This window comes from Nannobrachium achirus, assembly GCF_963921795.1.
Source record: "Nannobrachium achirus genome assembly, chromosome: 21".
Taxonomy (NCBI): Eukaryota; Metazoa; Chordata; class Actinopteri; order Myctophiformes; family Myctophidae; genus Nannobrachium; species Nannobrachium achirus.
In genome coordinates, this window is record NC_137828.1 from 24,653,025 (window position 1) to 24,677,244 (window position 24,220).

A 24,220-nucleotide genomic window follows, 5' to 3' on the forward strand; every position below is an offset into this window, starting at 1 on the left:
TGGGTGGAGTGTAGTGTGGACTGACCCCGGAGATTTAATAATTTATTTCTTCTCCGCCCGAGGAGCGGGCGAATTGAATGGGCCAATCAGGGTTGTATGCTTGGGGCACGTGGGTTGGCGTCTGGTGGATTCCCAAGGCTGGTCCGGTCCCAGCCCCCCCCAGCCCCCTCCCTTTAGAGCTCTGCTGCCCACGTGAGAGTCACTAGTGGACTCTGATTGGTGTCCTCTGCCCACGTGAGAGTCACTAGTGGACTCTGATTGGTGTCCTCTGCCCACGTGAGAGTCGCTAGTGGACTCTGATTGGTCCGTGAAAACTGTCATGGCGGAGTCAGACTCGACTCGAATTATTTTAATAAACTATACAATAGTGCCGTTTCATTACGTTTTAATACCATTTTGCACTAACGTAAACATGCAATCATATAATATGTTATAAGAAATAACGTATTTTTGCAATGTCACGCCACGTCGCCGTCGGGGGCTCTAAGCGTGTGTGTGTGTGTGTGTGTGTGTGTGTGTGTGTGTGTGTGTGTGTGTGTGTGTGACGTCAATAGGCTTTAGCCCGCCCCCGCTGAAGTGGAATCTCTGCCTGAAGGATCAGACTCTCTCCCTAAACGAAGTGAAACGTAGTGTGTGAAGAGTCTGACGCTTGCAGTCAGGCTACTTCAACAGGGGTCCGGGATCCCTAGGGGGTCCTCAGAGTCACTACAGGGGGTCCTCCAAATCTTCCAATCCTTTTTATAATTAACAACTTGAACCCTAGTGTCCATATTCTGAGAACTGCAGCCAAAAATAGCAGATCTACAAGCTCACAACGCCTCGTAAATCGGCTATTTTCGGCAAAGAAGTTTGGTGTAGAGGGGAAAAAGAGCAGACTAAGTACAGAGTGAAAGGTCAAGTGTATTAAGTATTGACGGTTCAAGTGGTTAAATATCTGAAAACACAAATTGACATGAATCCAAAATACACTGATGATTGTGCTGTCAAAAGATGAAACTATATGGAAACTATGAAAAGGTTGTGGGGTCCCTGCTTCATCTCTCTCTCAACTAAGGGGTCCTTGGCCTGAAAACGTTGAAGTCCCCTGGTTTACACGTATAGTCCCAGCTGTAATTGCCTGTTCTTTAAGTAATTCCATTATGTCTAAACCTTCTGGGTGCACTGCAAACACACATTAAGGAAGAGGGCATAGCAGTGAATAATGACTATTCACCTGCCTCCCCGGCGTATTGGCTGAGTTTACCTTTTTCCTTGGTAATGAATGTATTGAGGATCGGTCTGCGATGGCCTTCCTGGCTTATAATGATGAAGAATGTGGCGTTCTCTCCACAAAGTATCGATATGTTTTCACTGCGTGTTCCTTGTCATCACTGTCGGGTGGAAACCTTGTACTGTATGTCCGAAACTGTTCTTTTTCAGGATTTAATAAATATATATATTAAATGTAGCAGATCGACAAGCTAAATTTTCAAGCTTGTAGATCGTTATTTTCCTTTTGTAATACGTCCCAAACTTTCTTGTTCTCGTGGAGAAGACTATTGTGATTTTCAATTTCTACCTTTCTTTTCATCCGTACAGAACGACAATTTTCATTTTCTTTTTTAAATCTGGAATGTGTATTCACACCATGTAAATCAGACAGTGATCCTATAGACGTGTTGAATCACACAGTGCACTTGTCTCCTATACCCAGTATAGTTACAATGGCTTTGATGAAACATTCTCATCTTACCCCTGCACCTATTTTTCCACTTCTCTCTAAAACTGATTGAAATTCCCCCGAAGTCTGACAGAGTAATCTGAGACAGGATTGGAACTCCGGTCTTCGGGACAATGGATGCAGTTATTGGTGTTTTGTGTGCCACCCAGTCCACCGGTGATGCTTTTGAAACGAGCTCAACAAAGCAAACTGATTCTATAAAATACCAGTGTATTAAAAAAGGCAGACAGGTCAGATGATCTCAATGGTCTTTCAGATTTTTCATATCCCATCCCGAGATTGGCTTCCAAAAATAGCTTGCTCCGTTTTGAACAAAATGCCTCAAATCATGAACACAGCGTGCAATTTCCGTGGAATTTTGCACACACATTCCCAATATGCAGAGGAAGAAATGCCACTGGAATTTTCAAATCAGCTTCATGGTGGTGCTATAACAGGCCGTTTCATGTTTTCACCTATAACTGCATCAATCTGTGTAAAACTTTGAATGAGAGGCCAAGGAAAACCCTTTGCGTGCGTTTTCACATCTGCCTTCTATAGCACCACCAGGAGGCATTATGCAAATTTTATGCAAATTTCACGCAAATCGGTACACGTAGTCAAGTGATCAAGATGTATCTGTTACATTTTTCATATTCTATCCAGATTGGCTAAGGTTGACATCTAAAGTTTGCAGGAGTGGCCCAGTTTGAACAAAAGGCCTCAAATCACGAACGCAGCGTCTGATTGCGGTGTAGTCAGGGACCCACAAGCCCAAAAGCTCAAGGAATAAGGTTGAACCTGTGATGTCATGCCGTACATTTTATTTCTGTTTTATCTATTAGTTTGGTCATTAAGGTCCACAGAATGAGAGGTCTGCTCTGCCGGAAACATCGCGAAAAAAAGTTATGGCCATTTGTATAGTCACTGTCCCATCGACTTCACTATACAGGAAAAGAAAAATATTAAAAAAAGAAAATAAATGTGCTTTAAGTAGCATGTGAGGGGTCAAACTAGGGGTTCTTCATGATTCTGAATCCATTGCAAGCATTTGCTTTGCATGAAAAACATTCCTTGGGCTGAATTTCGGCCCCCCCCAATTTGTAAAAAGTGATGAGTCATCAAAAAATCATCACTTTTCACAGTTTGGTGGCTGATATTTTGCCCTAGGAATGTTTTTCATTCAAAACAAATGCTTGCAATGGATTCAGAATCATGAAGAACCCCTAGTTTGACCCCTCACATGCTAAGCACATTTATTTTCTTTTTTTTATATTTTTCTTTTCCTGTATAGTGGTGTCAATGGTACAGTGAATATACAAATGGCCATAACTTTTTTTCCCAATGTTTCCGGCAGAGCAGACCTCTCATTCTGTGGACCTTAATGACCAAACTAATAGATACAACTTAAATAAAAAGTACGGCATGACATCACAGGTCATCTCCCATTCTGGTCTTGTGGGTCCCTGGCTAGTGAATCTTGGCACGCACATTCACACTATGTTGAGGAACAAATACCACATTAAAATTGCCCTAGGGCGATTTTTGCAAAACAGTTTGTTTTTATTTTACTCCTACACATTTTGTCCAAAGATCACGCGAATCAGTACACATTAGTTTTCGTGTTTACAGTGCTTGTTGACTGTACTAATTACTCACTAATTACAATAATTGTGCTTTTTGTTTTCATCCCCAAGCTATAGTCTCTGTTACAGTATGTCACTATTGTACTGTATGCTCCTAGGGGACTGCCCCATAGGTCGAACTCCTGTTGGGTCGAACAGCGTCGGCAGGTTAGATAATCACGGTTACTGGTTAGGGTTAGGGTTAAGGTTAGGTTTTGGTGGTCGATCCAAAGGGTGTTCGACCTAATGACATGTTACCATGCTCCTAACTGTGCAACATACATCAGTATGAACAATATCAGTATCAGTTCTTTTTCCAATTGAGTTTTTTTTGTCATGCAAAATGGTGTGACAAATTGTGTGAGAATATTATGTGATACGCTTGTATAGATTTCATTCAGAAAGAAGACGTAATAATACTCATTCGTTCATCTCTTTCTATTCCCGACTTGTAAATCTCATACTGACGTGATGTGTAAAGAGACCATTGGATTTAGACTTTTGGTGGTTTTGCAATTACCAGTCCTGAGCTAACGACAATATCTGTAATTGCTCTCCAAATTGCCTCTTTGTGCAAGCGGCTGACCCAATTAGTTATGGAATCGCGTTTGCGTTACGAGTATCACTGGCTAACCACTGTGACTCGCTGATGAATATTTCAAACTCACGTCTGGCAGTCGATTCCGTTCTGTGTTTGTAACTTGTCAGCCTCTGCAGTTGAGTTAATTGCATTGTGAACTCTGTGATGATACCACTGTCATGTCAAGGCGCATATTTCTGCTTCACGTGGCACACAGATGCACAACACGCCTCGCGGTTTTCTCCGTTGTCAAAACCTGGAGGAAAAATCATGGAGGGGAAAGGACAGTATAGGTTCTATATATAACTGAGAGAGCAATGAGAGAGAGCTAGAGTGAGAAGAGTGAGCGGCATAGACAAAGACAAAAACAAAGGTGTCATTGCTGTCGGTCAGAACCGTTAATCTTCGTTTTTAACTTTTTTGTGTTTCTAGGGCTGGGAATTTAACTGATTCATTTCGATTATTACACGGCTTGGTTGAATGCTTGAGTCTGATTGGTCAATCGCTGAAATCAGCTGGTGAATTATATCTGTATAATGACCGCTCCGCTCTAACGGACCGATGGCTAATCAACGGCTCAGAGGACCTGTCTGCACTGCGAATTTTATGCCGTATCCAACATGCGAGCCATGGAAACAAACACACCGCGTCATTTACAACTAAACGTTGCTCTCAAGATAGTGAGAGACAGATGGTAAACAGTGGTTAAAAAATAGGAAAAAAATCGTTTTAATTGATTGAATACCGTATTAACACGATTATTGACAGATAGGTGTAATACAGTCAAAGGTTAAATGCTAAAAGGAGAACACAAAAAGCCCCAGGGGCTTGTTTCCATTGAGGTCCCACATTGCATACTAAAAGTTAAGACATGATGAAATTGCTCTGACTTGGGTTTGTTTCATGTGGTAGTCTGGAGGCACAAAAATCTTCAGATGCATATTCATCAATAACAAATGAACAGTGTTGTGCAGCCTGTTGAAATAAAGAGTTTATATCGCTCATTTTGTCAGCCGGTTCTGTGTTTTCCCCACTCTTATTCGTTGTGTATATACTGATAGTCGGGGGCGTTAGGGATATTTCGCGCTATATTAGTCTAAAAGCGACAAATTTTGCACAGATGGTTTAGCTAGGGCGTCCGAGTCGGCGACCTTCGGGGTCGCCACAGCGGCCAAATCAAGTTGGGCTCCCATCGACTTTCTATACAGGAGGAAAATACCCAGAAAAAAATCTGCTGTAAGTAGGATGTGAAGGGTCTAACTAGGGATTTGTCATGATGCTGAATCCTTTGCAAGCATTTTGTTTTGCACAAAAAACATTCCTTGGGCTATAAATGGCCCAAGAAAACGCCCACAAAACGGTGAAAAGTATCATCACTTTTCATCACTAAACCATCGTTTTATGGGGCCATTTATAGCCCAAGGAATATTTTTTGTGCAAAACAAATGCTTGCAATGGATTCAGCATCATGACAAACCCCTAGTTAGACCCCTCACATCCTATTTAAATACCCAGAAAAAAAAAGTTTTTTCTGGGTATTTTCCTCCTGTATAGAAAGTCGATGGGAGCCGCTTGATTTGGCCGCTGTGGCGACCCCGAAGGTTGCCGACTCGGGCTCCCTAGCTAAATCATTAGAGCATGCCCTGGGCTACATCTGTGCAAAATGTGGTGCTTTTAGACTAATATAGCGCGAAATGGCCATGTTATCTCCCTAACGCCCCCGACTACCACGTGACCAGGGGAGGTAGTAATGTTTCCTATGCGGCCGCAACTTCCGGAATTTCTTAAAAAGATGGGACCGTCTGACAAAATTTGTGATATAAACTCTTTATTTCAACACGCTGCTTTGATTTTCTTCCACGCTTGAGAAGTAAACAGATGAGAGACCGGTATAGGACCTTCACTTTTTGGATAGAATGCTCACAAAAGGTAAGAAGTGTTCGCAAACGGCGGATCTTCCCCCCAAAGGCCCGATTCTGGTTGACGAGAGTGAGGAACCTCATCTCGGAGCTGCATAGCGGAGGGAGAGGTTCCGAGAGGAGCTATGCCCCATGAAGGATAGACAAGTTAGACAACACCCTGGTGACTTCAGTTCCAACTGCTAAGAACCTTGGTGTGGTCCTGGACAGACAGCTCTCATTCAAGGCACACACTGATTGCATCAGTCACCCGATCCTGTAGGTTCACACTATAACATCCATAGGATCAGACCCTTCCTCCACCAGGAGTCAGCCCAGCTCCTCATCCAGACATCAGTCATATCAAAACTTGAAAAAACTACTGTAACACTCTCCTCACTGGCCTCCCGGCAAGTTCACTTCTTCTCTCTCTCTCTCTCTCTCTCTCTCTCTCTCTCTCTCTCTCTCTCTCTCTCTAGGTCGTCCTCAGACGAGCCTTCCATCTTCACTTCCAGTCATCCCGGTTCTCCATACATCCGGCCAGCTCGTTGGTGCTTTGCGCTCCTGCGTCTTTCTTGAATACATCCACATAATTATGTTAGTGTGGGACGTCCTCGTGACCGGTGCCCATGTGTTGGTTCCCACAGCACCAGTTTACTGGCTGGCAGCTCTTGGTGTCTTTGGCAGTGTCTCATTCTCCTGGCTGCTATTTTATCGCTCACCCTTCACTTCCAATTGATCAACATGGCAATCTACTTTGACCATTTGCAAACTAACTGATTGAGCCATGTTAGCAGTGTGTCATGTGGCACGCATACATACACATGATTACAGGAAAATACCTGGGAAATGTGACTGAATACATTTCCTTTTCTTCTCACCACCAGCTAATGTGCTGGAGTGTTAGGGCAACGCTGGTGCGCTTCATAACATTCAGCTTCCCCCCCACACAACGCAGTACACTCCATCAACTGGGTGAGTACACAGGCCATTTCTAGGGGGAAAACAGAAAAGAAAACACATCTAAATGTCAACCACAGTCACATTGTGTTCTATTGAGGGAACACAATGCTTCATAGTCTAGGGCATACATGGGCAACTGGCGGCCCGGGGGCCACATGCGGCCCCCAACTTCACTTTATGCGGCCCGCAGGTTAATACTGGAATACTGATATATTATTGATTTCAGCTGTTACAATTCCAAACATGACCTGCTTTAATTCCGTCAGTCTATATTAGTAGCTTAATGACTAGTATAGTAGTATTAAAATGTTTTTTTTTTTATGTCCATTGTTTTTGTATTTAGGTTCATAAAGTTAACATGAGTATATAACTAAATGCGTTTGAAATTAAATCAAAATGTTACATTTCAGGATTCCATTTAAAAAATAAAAATAAATAATTCAGGATTCCGATTCAAAAGAAGCAAAAATTGCCGATCTACAAGCTCACTGAGCTTGTAGATCTGCTATTTTTGCATCTTTTGTATGAGATACTAGAATGACAAAGTAGGACGTAGCAATATGCAATGTGGCCCTCTGGAGTGAAAGTGGAAATATAGTGGCCCTCACCATCATCAAAGTTGCCCACCCCTGGTCTAGGGGCTACCAGTGATATTTTCACATATCGGTTCCACCCAATGTGTCCAAACCATTTTGGTATTTTTATCTTTAGCTAATAGTGACAGTTACAGTTAGCACATTATAAACAAAACCCTGATTTCTGAATATCATTTACCGTATTATGATTTCTAGACAATGTTTGGGAACCAGTACGTGTCACTAGCACATTTTTTTCTAAGTTCAGTCAGACAACTCTTGGATTGAATACATATATTTATTGAGCATAATATATAGAGCATACATATTTAAGCATGTGACGTGTTTGTGTTGAATATATATTTTTTAGATTGGATCTTGCAGATACATTATGAAAATTGTGAGAAAAAAAAAGTTTAGAGTTAGAGTTCTGCATAAGATCATAACGGGGTCAATATGAAAAGATGAATACATGAAAACCTCTCCATGCCATGTAGCTTAATGACCTTAATATTAATGATTTTGTATAGGAACAATCTAAATTCTAAATGGTGCTTTACTTGTGTTTCACACACAATACAGTGTTGACCCTAGCTAGCACAAACTCATAATCGTGGCCACCAAACTTTTCTCATTTGACCTCAAGGTAACGTGCAACGTAGAGTTTTCTCCTTGGGACATTATATCGTGCACATTTAATTGGATATTTTGCATATGCAAAATAATGAGGTTTTATGGTTAAGTATATGAATATTTATATTTCACTACTGCCAGCCATTGTCCTCTGTTGTGGGATAATAATCTACAGTAAGACATTTGTTTCCAGACAAATATTCCTGTGAGCTGTGTTTTCAGGAAGTAGCTCTACACTTGATTCAACCTGCTGTTCACACAGTGATACATCAATCAGAGAAAAAAATCAAACCATCGGTTCGAAGTGGAGCGGTGAATTTGAGCAGCTATACCCTGTGTGTGTGTGTGTGTGTGTGTGTGTGTGTGTGTGTGTGTGTGTGTGTGTGTGTGTGTGTGTGTGTGTGTGTGTTTTTGCGTGCGTGCGTGTGTCTAGGCTGCGCAACAGTGGCCTTCTCAATCTGTTCCTGTTTTTATAATCCAGCCATGCACCGTTGTACTAATGAAACATAACTCCAGCCACGCACCGTTGTACTAATGAAACATAACTCCAGCCACGCACCGTTGTACTAATGAAACATAACTCCCGCCACGCACCGTTGTACTAATGAAACATAACTCCAGCCATGCACCGTTGTACTAATGAAACATAACTCCAGCCATGCACTGTTGTACTAATGAAACATAACTCCGGGCACACATTATTGTACTAATGAAACAACTCCAGCCATGCACGGTGACCGTTGTACTAAAGAAACATAACTCATTGCACGGTGTCTAGGCTGCGTAACAGTGCCCTTCTGGTCACCCAGCGGTATTGCACCTATTTATGAGACGCGGAGACACACAAAGCTAAAGGTTGGGAGCGCACCGCTCCAAAAATGAAATATACTGGAGCACTCGACTGGCAGTGGTGTAAAGTAACTAATTACATTAACTTAAGTGCTGTACTTAACTACAATTTTGAGGTATTTGTACTTTACTTGAGTATTTCTAATTTCCAATACCTTTACTTCTACTCCACTACATCTCAGATCCAACTACTGTGCTTTTTCCCCCACTACATTTATTTGAAAACTTTAGTTACTAGTTACTTTGCAGACATAAATTATATTATAAAACATAACCATTTTAGCCTTATATTAGACCTATACTTAGGCTATTTGAAAATAGCCAATCTACAAGCTCACAACATGTGGCATCGCAACTCGTGAGCTTGTAGATCTGCTATTTTCAAACATTTTGTACTTTTACTTTTTTCTAAGTACATATTTATGCCAACACTTTCATATTTACTCACGTACATTTTGAATTCCAGACTTTTACTTGTAACTTACTGTACTTAAGTGTAAACAGATTTTTTGAGAAATCTGCCAATTGCAGATTTTATTTGGGTATAGTCTCTCCTGAAGTGGCCAGGTATTACTTTCTCTGATGCAAGTTGTCATCTGTCGAGCAGTGCTGATTTCATCGACTAAAATATGATGAAAACTTAAATGAAAACTAAATAGAATATAAGCTATGATGACTGAAACTAAGACTATGTGCTATATTTTCGTCTATGCCTTATCCCTTATCCCTGAACTTCTTTGCCCTTTTTTACTATTTTGAAAAACATTTGAAAATACCTCAAATAGACAATCTACAACAACAATCTTGCGCCCAGCCCCATCTCCCATACACATTCATTATGGCTATTTTTCAATTTAATTCCTAAAAAAAAGGGAAACACCGTTTTTGTTCCGGTGATCATGTGGTGGTCATCGCCATGTCAAGTGACCTTCCGGTTACCCCGGAAATAATTGGTGACCCACAAGATAGCGAACAGCGCCACCCAGAGATAGGTTGTCAAAGTCGTCGGTGGCGGCCTGGACCATTGGGAATAACTTGTCAAGGTCGTCACGCTGCAGTAAATTAGTTGGAGAAATGCACATTTCCGAAATCTCCTGAACTTTTTGCGTAGAAAGAATTTGTCCTCTGTGTAGAAATCCATGTCATAAGCCCAGGCCCTGCGAATGCACTGGGCATCCTGAACAATTGCCCACGGCGCCAAATCCCAGTTTATTGTTTATTTGGATCCCCATTAGCTACTACCTTAGCAGCAGCTACTCTTCCTGGGGTCCACAGAGATAAAAATACATTACAAAACATTAATGCATTTCACAATACAATATAAGAAACAGTTAAAAATTGTCAAAATACAACCAAAATATAAAACAAATAAATAATTATGGTGAGTATTGCCAAAGTACTTCTTAATGATATCTCAACCAAACATAATTTAAACAAATGCAAATTAAAAATACATTACATTCATTCTATGTAGAAACATTAAACATTGTGCATTGTCGTGTTAGCCGTGATCAAAGGCAAATTCCATTCGATATTTCTTTAATTTCTTTTTAACCCTTCTTGTGCCTATCCCGAACAAGTTCGGGATATTTTCAATCCAATACAATATATTTTTTTGCTATTTTACATACCCTGAGCTGCTTGTAGAGATGTGGGTGGTCCAGGGTCGTCCTACGCTTTCCAACGAGTGATGCTAGATGGTCCGACGATTTATTCGTCGGAAAATGGTTTAAAATAAAGTTTAGAGCCCCCCCAAAAAAACTCAATCTATACTGTCGGCGGCGCTACGTATTCCGGTGTGCCTATCCCGATCTAGTCCGGGATATTTAATAAAATGAATTAATTAATCGGAGGCCTCAACGAAGCCCCGGTCTAAATTTCCATCCATGGCCCGGGCCGAGACTCGGCCATCCACGGGCCGTAATCGGGCAACGCCGCCGCATCGCGCCGCCGAATCCAATACAAAGTCACATCTTTAGAGAGGATTTTCTCTGAATTGTGTTCCCAGACCAAAGACAAAGTTTTTTTGCGACTGAAATAGCTTTAGATCGGGCTTCTAAAAAATAAAGACGCTAATGGCTAAGTGTTAGCTAACTTCCTCCTCTCGCCATACATAACAGTGGCTGGAGTGAAATCCCAAGGCACTACGGGCAGTGTCGACGGAAGCTAGAGCGAAGGCCTATAGAGATATTTCTGGCACTCTAGCGGCACCTTGTGGCCTGGGGCACTCATTGGGTTAAAACCAGATTTAGTTTTTGCCTGTATGATTTGTGATGGGAGACCATGCATCTCGTTCATAGCTCTATACATGACTGTGTGTTGCATGGAATTAGAATTTGAGATAGGAAGCGTGAAAAGACCTTGTGATGCATGTCTGGTGTTATAGCTGTGTACATCAGAGCTAAAGTCCAGCCGGTCATACAGGACAGCCGGAACTCTTGATGAAGCAACGCCTCTGACAAAATATGATAGCAGGGTCTGTCCTCCACAAAAGACCATCCCAAAGTGACATGCATTCTTTTGATGCTTGTTCTTTTTGGACAGCTCGGAGCAATACGTGCAGCTTGATTTTGGACCAATTGTAATTTAATTAAATCCTTTTTGGCAGCACTAGACCAAACCATTTCACAGTAATCAAGATGAGTGAGATAGTCAATCAAGATAGTGTTTGCACAATTTGGGGAATGCATTGTTGTGTGTGGCACATCTCTTGATAACGGACAGACTTCTTCCTATTAAAGCAACAGTCTTATCAACTTGTTTTGACCATGTTAACTTACTATCTAAAGTGATGCCTAGTAATTTTGTCTCTTCTACCTGCTCAATTTGCATTCCTTTTACTAATATATTTAATGGAGGTTTATCTTTCACAGAAAACACTGATCCAAATACAATGCTTTTTGTTTTTTGATAAGTTAAGAACTAGCTTAATTACTATTGACCCACGTTACTACAGATTGTAGAAGATACTACAGAGTTCATAGTCACTAGTGGCTTGCAGGTAAAATAATTGTCTACCTAACTATACCCAGTAGGATAGGAGGACTGACCGATGTAATCAAAATAACAGACAGAAATGTAAACAATAATACATGTCATCAACAAATACATACACAATGTACAAACGAGATGGGAAATTTGCATTACTCCTGATTGTTTTGGATTGTTGTGTGTACATGCATGACGTCGAGTTTGTATCCCTTTGTATATTTACGTGGGTCTACACATGCACGCACACATGAACACACGCAAAGGCAAAGGCACACACACGCACACACACACACACACACACACACACACACACACACACACACACACACACAAAATCCACTACTTTGCCAGTCAAGACTCATTATACTGTGTAGCTGAAGTATGAGTTATTCTCGTAGTATTAACGTACAGTATAAGACGGTCGACACAACCAGAGAGCTCATCACAAATTGACAGAGGGCCTTGACGAGTTGAGATCGTCAATAGGTTTCTCTTCCACCTGCGTTATACTGTGGACAAAGCGAAAATGTGCCTCAATACTTGCATCGCAATTCATGCCTATACAGCAACAACAAAATATGCAGGGCTTTAGTTTACATTGTATAAGACGACCATGCAGGTTTATGCAAAGGTTAACATTTTAATTTAGATAGCATTTTATGTAGATGCCAGGTCATATTTGACCTGACATCCTTTTTGGCCAAGAACTACTCATTTTACCACTATGCGGTCCTCATTATAAGAGAAGATATCCAACCTTACATGTCCTTCACCACTGCATTATTCACAACCCACTTCACCTCGGATTAAGTGTAATCTAGTCTACTTTATGGAGAGATAGATTCTGTGGTTTGCCAGCATGGCTTAGGTTGCAACTCCAATGCAGTAAATCCACAAGGGAAGCAGTACAGCAGGCTGGATGTAGGGAGGAGGGGAGTCTATGGGGGCATTTTAAATATGTGATGTGGAAGCTGCGAGTTGGAAAGCTGTTGTATATGGTAAATAGTCAGCTCATACAGAGGGATAGTGGTGGGAAAAGTTTTTTTCTTTTTTACTTGAGTAAAAGTATCAATGCTGCAATGTAGAATAAAAAAATCACTTGAGTTAGAATACAATACAACTTGTACTTAAAGAGGTGGTGCCAGTTTTGTATTTTTCTCTTTTGTATGTGTCTACGGAGTTAACATTACTCTAATAGACCACAGGTTGGGGTTATAATGTGCAAATTTGCCTTCTCTGAGAATCTTTGGTTTTACCTGAAAGTTGAAAGCCTCTGAGTCAAAAGATCGAAAAAACACTGATTTAATGACATCATAAACTCATCCCCTCCCCTTTTACCGTACACCCAACACTGTGGGTGTGGGTAACTTCAGCTGGATGATATGCACCATCCAGACCTCTCAGGTCATCTGGGAAAGGTCTGCTTTCTGTCCCTATAAAACGAACAAAAATAAACATGGGGAAGCAGCATTACATTTTTATGCACCACATAATGTGGAACAAACTCTCTGTAATACTGTAGGTCTGCTCTGCTGCCACTCTTGTTTATTTTAAAACACAACTAAAGACATTTTGTCAGCACCCCGGATGTGTTTTGTTGTCTTTTGCTGCGTTCTCTATCCCGGCTAGGCTCGCCATGTCATGGCAACGACGACTGACGATGGCGTACTTGAACATTCGTTACATCAGTCAATCAAATTGGATATAAAATTAGAAGGTATATTGTAAAGAAAATGTCCTTGTTGCAATGAACAGCCAAATGATTTCCAAATGGGCGTAAGGGTCACGTTAAAAAAAATGCAGTTACTAGACCATAATGACAAAAGAACAAGCAAGGGTCAAAATCTATATCAAACTTATTTTTTTTTATATTCCCTGTGGCTTCCGCATCCAGGAACGTGGCAGAATGGCGGTCTGTGGATTCGGGAGGTGGGGGGGCTTGGCAGCTAGGAATCCAGCACTGCACTGCAAGGAATCGACGGGGCAACGATTTGACTGGTCGGGATTTTTTCACATCAATGCTAGGAATCCAGGGCCGCGCTACCACGATTGGCGGTTTTGGCAGATGGTGGAGAGATTTGACTGGTCGGGATTCCGCGTCATGCTAGGAACCCGGGACCGCGATTGGCCGGCCGACCTCGACGAGAAGTTATAGCAGGCCGCCAGGCCCCACCGTGCCCCTAAAATATAACAAAATTGAATGAGGAAATGTAATGTTGTGTCCTGTCGGAATAACAATTTTGTAAGAATTGTTTGGAAATTGGAACATATTTTCATTATGTTCTGATCAGTCTCTCAGTTTCTCACTGCCACAGCCTGAAATGCTGACCTGCCGACGCTGGTGAATGCTAAGATTGGTGAATGTTAACCACTATGCCTAAACCTAACCCAAAACCTAACCTCAGTATAACTATGCCTCAACCTAACCCTAAAACCTAACACTAACCCTTAGTCGAAATAATGAAATATCTCCCCGACTTCAAGATAAAATATTTTTGGTCCAGTGGTTAAGATGTTGGACTTCCAAGCGAGAGACCCGGGTTTGAATCCTGGGTGTTGCACATGTTAATGCCATTTAAAAATGTTATAATTGTGTTGCCTTTGCTTGATGTTCTGTGTAAAGCACATTTAATTGCCTTGTTGTTGAAATGCGGTATACAAATAAAACTGCCTTGCCTTGCCTTACGGTCATATCACTGCTCCTCATAATAAACATGATTATACAACCGTCATTCTTTGTACAGTGATAGGAGCATATATATTATTTTCTGAGTATTTGAAATAGCTGTCAGCCCGCTGTGTATAATTTCATGTATTATCATCACCATCTGACCCTCCCGCTTCTTCTGGAAAAGATAATTAAACTGCCATCAGTTTTCAACTGATGTTATCTCTTTTCTGCAGCAGACTTTGATATAAGAACACTGGGAGATATAGGCCTATAGGATAAAAGATAAAAAAGGGTATATCATTTGTATGTAAACGATGGGAATAGCACACAAAGATAAGACTCATACATTTCTCTATTTTCTTTTGTGATGTAATATTTTACTATTATAGTCTTTGTTTTATTTAGATGGTAAAGTGTAGGGAGAATGCATGGAGGGGGAAAGACGTGCTACGCAGTTCTCCAGTGGTGTAAAGTAACTACATTTATTTAAGTACTGTACTTTTACTACTTTATATTCAGTGTTGTAGTGCTAAATCTGGAAGTGGGGGGACGCTCCACGCACGCACGTGCACGTGGCGTTTTCGGTGGGTTAAAACGGGTCTGTGCAGACAATAATTTGATGACCCGATCATTAGCCAGACTTATACTAAACGTCTGTGAACTGCCCATGCAAAATAGCTGCACAATTAACTGATATTTCCAATTAATTAATCCATTCTCAAATCTTCTATTACCATCTGCTGCCTGTCATGCTCATTTGCTGGGTCAGAACGACCTGTAATATAATTTATCAACATTTCCTAGAGACATTTCACAAGAGAGAAAAGTATAAAATAATAGGGACCACCAAACCTTTTGTCGGATTCTTCCGACTTTCCGACATGCAGAGCAGAGCTGGTACTTAAGACAATCAAAATAGAGCCCTTTAAATGTCTCCACTAGGCCTGATAGCTATTGTTTGGTGAAGCCTATCTTGTCTAACCTCGAGCCACGGCAGATACAACCTGGAAAGCGGCGGCGGACCGGCGGTCGAGTTGGATGCGTTTTATTTTGTGACAAAAATAATGTGTTTTACAGAGTGGGTGGGGTGCTGAGAGGTTTCCCACCGCAGAGAATAGACTTTCAACAACGCAAAACTACCTTTGGTTTGGTGAGTAGTAGTGTTGTACGGTTTTTCGGTGTTTCAGTTTGATACGGTCTTATAAAATGTTGACGGTCTCATAAGCCATAACCGAAAACCGTCACGTGACATATGCGCCGCCGCCGCATCTGCCGTGTTTACGGAAGCAGCAGAAATCACTCCTGAAGAAGGAGACAACAGAGATAATGGTAGCAAGCCAAGTAGGCTAACAGCTGGTCTCTATAGAAATGCAACAGCTGTAACCAAATAAAGAAGCGAGGCTTAGCTTGAAGCTAAACACGGTGGATCTACAAGCTCACAACACGTTGCACGGTCGACGAGCCACAAGCTTGTAGATGAGCTATTTGTTATGCCTCTCCTCAGGCTCCAAGGCTAAAGGAACGTGGCTAAAGCGCTAGCATGCTAACGATTTAGCCACGTTCCTTCAGGAGGAAAAACAACAACAAACATAGGCTAAAAGTAACAATTATGTAACGTCAATGCATCGATGCAGAACGGCACGCAGATGCATCGCAATGCAAGCAAATTGTCTTAATCTAAAACTTTTTAAGAAGTCCTCTACTGAGTCTACTCCATCACTGTTTACTATGCGGTGTGCGGTGCGCTAGACACAGCACCCAGCCAGTACACACTGCAGCCAGGCCGGCAACAACGGGAGTCGTAGAGTTTGTCAATCTGTGGGTCGAGACCCCAGAGAGGTCCCAAAATGATTTTGGGTGGTCCCCAAATGATTAACTTAATGTGCAACATTGTTTTCTCACTCAACTGTAAAAAAAAAAAACAACACACAGTGTATGTGTAGGGTTTATATTGTACATGTCTAAAGTGACAACGTAAGGACTTTTTTTTAAACCTCTGAAATGACACATTAAATTGACTTAGGCTATTTACAATTTATTTTAGTAGAGCCCAATAGTATTTACTGCATTTTTGTGGGTAAAACATTTTTGTATCTGCTTTATAAATAAAGCACTTTGAAACTTTTTTATTTATTTTTTTTGTATTTATTTTTTTATCACGTTAAAATCTATAAGATTGTAAAACCGTGTAAAACCGTGTACCGGGGTTTTTGGGGGGGGCATAAACCTTGGTTTTAAAAAAATGGAAACCGTACAACCCTAGTGAGTAGCGAAGTAGTTTAGTTTATTTTGACTGAAGTTGAGCCCTCGTAGGGGTAGAGAAATCCTGGTCTAGTCTATAGTCAGCTGCCTGAGGCTCTGGACCAGAGCTAGAACCAACCCTGCAGAAGTCTCTAGAAGGGTGTGACATGGTGCACATTGATGCGTGCAGTAACATCAGCAAGAGTGAACATGTTAGACACAAAAGTCTGTGTGAGGGAATACCAAGGGTGAGCAAGAAAATAGCAGCCAGGAAAAAGAGACCAGCAGAACAACTGCAAAAGACATCAAGAGCTGCCAGCTAGCACATTGGTGCTGTGGGAACCAACACACGGGCACCTGTCACGAGGACGACCCACGTTAACATACGTGGGCGTACTCAAGAAAGACACAGTGACACAACGCAGCAAAGTGCTAGCCATATGGAGAACTGGGATGATTTGGAGGCTCCGATAGAGGGCTTGTCTGAGGACGACCTGGAGAGAACAACCTTCATTTGATCTTGAAACAAGTGCTCATACACCATGCACACTGCAGAGTTCACAAAGATCCCCCAAACTAAAAACAAATCTCCTGAAAAGAATTCACTTTCTCCCTTTGGAAGAAAGAAAACCTGTCCAGAATATGTTGTTGGCAAAGTTCCCGTGTGGAAGCCTACCGACACACAAGGCACAGCAAGCATACACACAGCAGTGGGTTAATTGGGAGTTAATGAGGGGCAGGTGCAGCTTGTTGTCCCAACAGGCAGCTCCCTCCCAATATCCCAGCTACCCTAAAACTTTAATCACATCACATAAAAGGAGGTTGGAACCATTAAATGTAACAGCCTAAAATGTCCTATTTAAATGTTCTGATGGTCATTGACACATTATTTCACAGAGTGTCTCCAAGGGGCTGCTGAGCCACATGACAGTGGTGGAAGAAGTACTCATTGTTTTTACTTGTGTAAAAGTATCAATAGGCTATTGCAATACAGTATAGAAATACTCCTTCAATTCCAGAATTAAAAATGTACTTGAGTAAAAGTAAAAAGTAACAGCCTCAAAATGTACTTAAAGTACCAAAAGTACACATCATAATGTGTCAAATGTATTAAAGGGAGGGTTAAAGGGATATTTCAAAAAGAACATTTGGTAATTTTATCGCCTATAGGCTTTTGAGAGCACCTGGGACAGTTTTTAAGTTGCTTGATTCAGTATTTAGATATTTGTTATTCATGTTATCAGTCAGGCACCCTTCCTATATAAACCCAATGTAACTTCAAACCCCATTCTAACCATGATACATTTATCTAAAACATCCTTCGTTCTGGTGACTGATATTGTCCTTCTAATGCGTTTTTTCTTTTCTTTTTTTTTTTGATACCTTTTTCCATTTATTTATAATATCTGTTTTATTGTGTGTGTGTATATATATATATATATATATATATATATATATATATATATATATATATATATATACACACACACACACACACACACACACACACACACACACACACACACACACACACATACACACACATACTCCAGTTTTAGCATCTTTACACTGGCTCCCGGTAACCTTTAAGATTTAAAATCTTTTTTATAGCTTTTAAGGTTTTAAGGCACTTAATTTTTTAAATGTCTTGATAGTTATGACACCACATTGAAATTTAAAATTTTCATCTGATTTTGATTGTCCATAGGCTACACATAAACAAACAACCTTTATTTATTTTCTTCTTCTTTAGAAATTCTTCTTTCACATCAGGATGTAATGACCATTAGACTCAATGACGCCGCCTATCTTCCAGACTCCCTCCCCAGTCAGAGTTAGGAGTTTGAAAGAATGGCCAAATTCCAATCAAGCACTACTGCTTGTTGACGTTATAACCGCGATTCGGGACTCATCTCCACATTTAAATGATTGACATTTGGAGGATCCAGCTGATTCCCCTAGTAACGCTATGAACTGTGGGTAATTCCTTTGCCAAAGGCTGCAAATGTACGGACTTAAGGAAAGTCAACAAAAAGGGGCGTTCCCGCACCCTCACGGACTTACCGATTTTACATTGGAACAACCCTCAAGCCCTTATGCCCCAACGTGAACGCGCACGTTGACTTTGGCTAAGTCCGTGAGTCAGCGAGTCAACGGTTTGGAATTTGGCCAATGTAGAATTATGTGCAGGATGTCATTTTGTATACAGATGTGAGGGGACTTAATTTAACTAACTAAACTCCACATCCATGTTTGCCCATTGCTCTCTTGGATCGGCATCGGATCATTATCGATTTAGACAAAGACAGACGTTATAGAATACAGACAAACACTGTTGTGTTTTCCATAATACATACTGAAACACTGTGGAATGTACAGGGGACAGCCAGCAACACAACACAGCTGCCAGTGGATGCAACGGTTTAAACATGTATTTCAAAGTGTAACATTATCGCTTGGCACTTGCTCACCCCTTTGGCCTTTCCTGTCACCATGGCTGCGGCAATAGGAACTGATTTGATAACTGTTTCTTATCAGAAAAAAAGAAGGAAAATAAAGTGTGGCTGACATTAGGCCTGTACGATGGCTGATATAACATTGTCGGCCACATTCATTGCACCCCTTTCTCCCATTATGTCTTCATCCCTTTTCTATACATTGTTGTGGAAAATCCGTTTTAAGGCAGAGATATGTGTTGATACCGTGGCATGGGATATGTTACTGCTATAGTCATGCTGTTGTGCATTTTGCATTCACGTGACCGTTGGTTTATCGTAAATGTAATCTCACGTCAACCAGGCTTTCCACCAGGGAGGAAAGCCTGGTATTCACTCAAACGGAGGGTGATCTGGTTTAGAAAAACGTTACAAAACTGGTGGTGGGTTCCGGCCGATTACGTTAATTTATTTCCGCTCCAGACCGGATCAGAAAACCAAAAACTTCGTCTCTGTCAGTCCGTCCGTCCAAGTCAGGCCATGCATTCTCCTTCAGTCCGTGACTCCATCTGCCTCCGTCAGTCTGTCAGTCCCATAGTTTAATTCAGTGGTTTTCAAGTCAACCAGTGGTCCGGGGACCACCAGTAGTCCTTGAGGGCGTCCTAGGTGGTCCCCAGCTAAATTGGTAACCAAGTTGGTAACCAAATGGACCTTTATAGATCTTAAACTCTTGTTGTAACTCTCAAGTGTCAAATTATTGTTAAACATCTGCATTACTTAATTTACTGCATTACTTAAGAATTCTAAGAATGCATTACCACACTCAACCCATCCTGCACCTGCATGTTTGTCCGTGGAAAGCTGTGCCTGTTGGTGCATGCCTAGCGCCTGAAATCCATTTTTGCATACAGTACCTACAGACGTTTTTCCGTGGTGATAAAGTTGTGTGCTGGATGGGTGGTAGAATGTTTTTCTCAGGGGTGCCTCCCGCCTGCTGGGAATCTCATCAAATACAACAGAAAGACACATTGCATGGGATGCATCACTGCCTCCGCTATGCTGATGACTGACTGACCACATGGACATGTTTGGAGTCAATTAAAAAAACACTGCTTTCTCCCTCCCAAGGTGAATTTTACAATATCTCACTGAAGTAGGAATTATTTTGAATGACTGAAAAAAAAAGAAAGAAAAAGAAATCATCATCTGTCAAAAAGCCAATTCAGCTGCCTTTAAAGAAGGGGGCTCTTTCATTTTAAATATAAATGGGAATTGAATATTAATAAAGTTCCGTGCCTGAGGAGGATCTCATCAATTCGTGTTAATTAAATTAACGATGATGTTGTGAGTGATAATTGCTCGTTAAGTGTGCAACAATACCAGATAATGTTGGCCACGGTTCTAGCCCTAAGTCATGTTATTTTCTAAGTTAAAACAGGGAATGAACCTAGTCATCTTATTTAAATGAAATCCAGAACAACAGCTAAATAATGTGTTCTTGGTGTTATACAGTGGATTAAGAGTAAGTATGCTCTTGTTGTTTTCTGAGTAAATAAGTATATCGTCTATGTCAGCTGGAAAACTCGGCTCCACTTCAATATGGTGAATGTTAACCTGGTCGGACCAACGGCCCGTCGGAATTATGGGTGGAACCTGAAACCTCATATGTAGGATTCAAATTCAAAAATAGCAAAAGTAGCAGATCTACAAGCTCAAACAATGTTGATTCACGCAGCGCTTTGGGCTTGTAGATCTGCTACTTTTGATGCTTCTGTGTGATAATAGTATGATCAAGTAGGGCATTAATTAAAAAAAAATAAAAATAAAACGTAATTCATGGAGATCGGAGGTTTCTTTCCGACAGCAACAATAACACTGCGGGTGGGCGATGGCTGTATAGGTGTAACTACTGAGAAGTCAAAAGAGCACGCACATCTTATAAAAACTTTCCGGGTGCAGAGCTAAAAAAACATACCGAGTAGAAAGGAGGAGGCTCGCACACCGTCTTAAGCTCCCAAATAGAGTATATTTTTTTATTCCAACGTTTCGACCCGCAGTGGGTCTTCGTCAGGCATAGGTGTAACTACTGCACACGCCTGTTTTCCATGGAAATAATAGATACACACTTCAGGATCAATCAGACCACACACATTCAGAAAGGGAGCCAGAGAGTTGTCGTGTCAAATTAGGGTTAGGGTTAAAACCATCAAAACTGGCAAACTTGTACAGTACATCTGCTATTTTAGAACATTTTTTGGAAATGATCGCAACATTTAGAGGCAACAAAAATGTTCTCTTCTGGGGAGGGGGTGCCAAACATTTTCAGATGGGTCGGGCTGCGGCCACATTTTTTCATTGGTTCAATATTTTTTAAACCAACACACAGACGTTCACTTTATATTATATTATTTATTTTCTTGCACGGTGTTGTTTTGTGTTTCTTGGTTCCATGTTATATGTGAAAAAAATAGTTGAATGCACACTTGTATGACGACAAAACAAATTCCTATGTGTGTTACACAATGGTAAATAAAGGAATCTGAATCTGACGTAACATGGGTGTTTAATAGCACTGAGATTTATGAAGAAAAAAAAATGCTGGTTTCTGCCTGACAGTGACCATATGATATATCATGGAGAATTCTCAATGTTACTTGGCCCGTGCTGCCTGTCATGATGACACTACTGCCTCCTAGCCTCTATAGACCTTTGTAAGGGTAGGCTAGGCCTACATAATGCAGTTGTGGTGGGCCTGTTAACCCTGGTGCATTGCCTGTAAAGTAGGCTACAATGCTCTGGAGAGAGTGACAAAGAGAGACATGGCAATGTGTATGTTGTCTACTGAAGCACTATACTGTATGTTGGTATTTCCATATTCCTGCATATTTTATATATATATATATATATATATATATATATATATTTTATATTTTGTGTGTCACTGCTTTGTTGTGTGTGACGTGTCACTTAATAAGTGTTGATTGTTTCTTGGTCACTTTATGTATATATTCTTCTTTTTTTGTGACAGCTTTTTCGACACTTTGTGTTTATATTCTTCTTTTTATTGTGCCTTGCTTTTTTTTTTACTGTACAGTCAAACAGTACTCTTTTTCATTTTCTTACTTCTTTGTAACTTGTAATCTTTAACTGTTGGTGCTGCCGCTGGGAAACTGAATTTCCCCTGTGGGATAATAAAGGTATCTATCTGTCTGTATTTAATTTCTACAGCAATTTCGTTTTTTTCCCGTTATGTAGTGTGCAAGCTTTTTTTTTGTCCCACATGTCATTATTCAATCCATGTTTACTTTAATGCTTTACAGTGTGGCAGAGCGCTTTTTTTTAATCACATGTGACATGACAGGGCTTTCAGGTTGTCTCCCAGCACCAATTAAATGACGAAAGATGACAAATGAGTCTATGCGACTTCATCAAAAGCTGTCAGTGATCAAATCCCCATTTGAGACCACATTCATGCACGGTGGCAGATGTTTGCACTGCATCTCTTCATCAGAAGAAGCGCTGTTCCTTTTCCAGATCACGTACTCGAAAAGTAACTCGGCGCTTCGCTTCAGAAGAATGCCTTCTTTCACTTCAAAGAAAGCCTTTTGAATTATTCTTGTCTTCAATGTACATTTCTCTGTCATGTCAAGGACATGATAGACCACCAACAGTGTTGGGAAAAGTAGTCGCTATTTTACTTACTTACTGTAAGTAAAGGTATCAATTTTGCAATGTAGAGATATTATGTTACAGGTGTGAAAGTCTGGAATTCAATATTTGAGTACTTGAGTAACTAAAAGTACAAAAGTATATATTTTCACCAAAAGGCCCTTTAAGAAATGTCAGCCCCTGCCTCTCTAACATTCTCTGCACGTTCCTGCAACCCAGTGTTTGGAAACCACTGAAATAGAGGAGACTTTAATTGAGACAAAGGCTGGCCCACACTCCTCAGGAGAATTGCCACCCTCCCCTTTGGCTGAAGACACTTGGGTAATTACAACCGTGAGAGAGCAACCAATCAGTCAAGGTAATGCGGCTGAAGGTTGCAGGTTGAAGTCTGACATTAAAGGAGAGTCTTGACAATATTTGCTTCACATTAGCGTCCTTGTAAACACCTCCCCCGCCGTGATTTACCCCGCCTGTCACCGCCTCCTCCCCAGTGCCGGGTAATCATCCACGGTGCTTGCTGGCCCTTCCTGTGCCGTGTGATTGCACGGGAAGAGGTTTTTCCAGCTATTATCACCCCCGTAAGATGGTAAATGGTGCATTTATATACTGTAGCCAGTGTTCGAGTTATACTTACAGAGCTATGGGGGCCCTACATGGGGGGGGGGGGGGTCATTTTCGCGCGCGTGCAAAAATTGGCGGTTTTTCGCGGTTTTGATCGCGCTTTTATTGCATTTTATTCGGGTTTCCGCAGGGTTTTTTTTGCTAAACAATCGGGAACGGCACACTACACTTTCCCTTTGCCCCTTTCCACATGCACCAGCCAGCAAGATAGTCTATATAGTTATAGTAGATGGAATTCTTGGTACCAACACTCCAACAGACAGACAACACCAGTATCATATAATCATTCAGTTCCAAAAGCTTTTCAGTTATCTATTTTACACCACTGTTCTACTACAGCAAGCATTATGGTATTGCTTCCCAAACGTTTTAGCCCGTGAACCAAGAGAAACTAAACCCAAGTGAAAGTGAAAATAGCCGATCTACAAGCTCACAAGGAGTCGCTTCACGCTGCGTTGTGAACTTCTAGATCTGCTATTTTCAGGACCCATACAATGTGTCCACAACGCTAGCCAAAACAGTGTTAGCTAGCAGCATAGCATCCATCATTACTCCAACTCTAATAGCCACGACTCACTCACCAATTGTTGACTGAGTGACGATGAGACGAGCAGGACGATGTTTAATGCCTTTATAGCCTACATGGTCTTGTCTTGGTGTTCTGTTATATTCCTTTATGCCTGTGTTGTTAATTTCACCACGAGTCCATCAGGGCGCAAGATACGCACTGACGACAGAGTGGACGACCGTTAAAGGCTCGTCCTATGAAA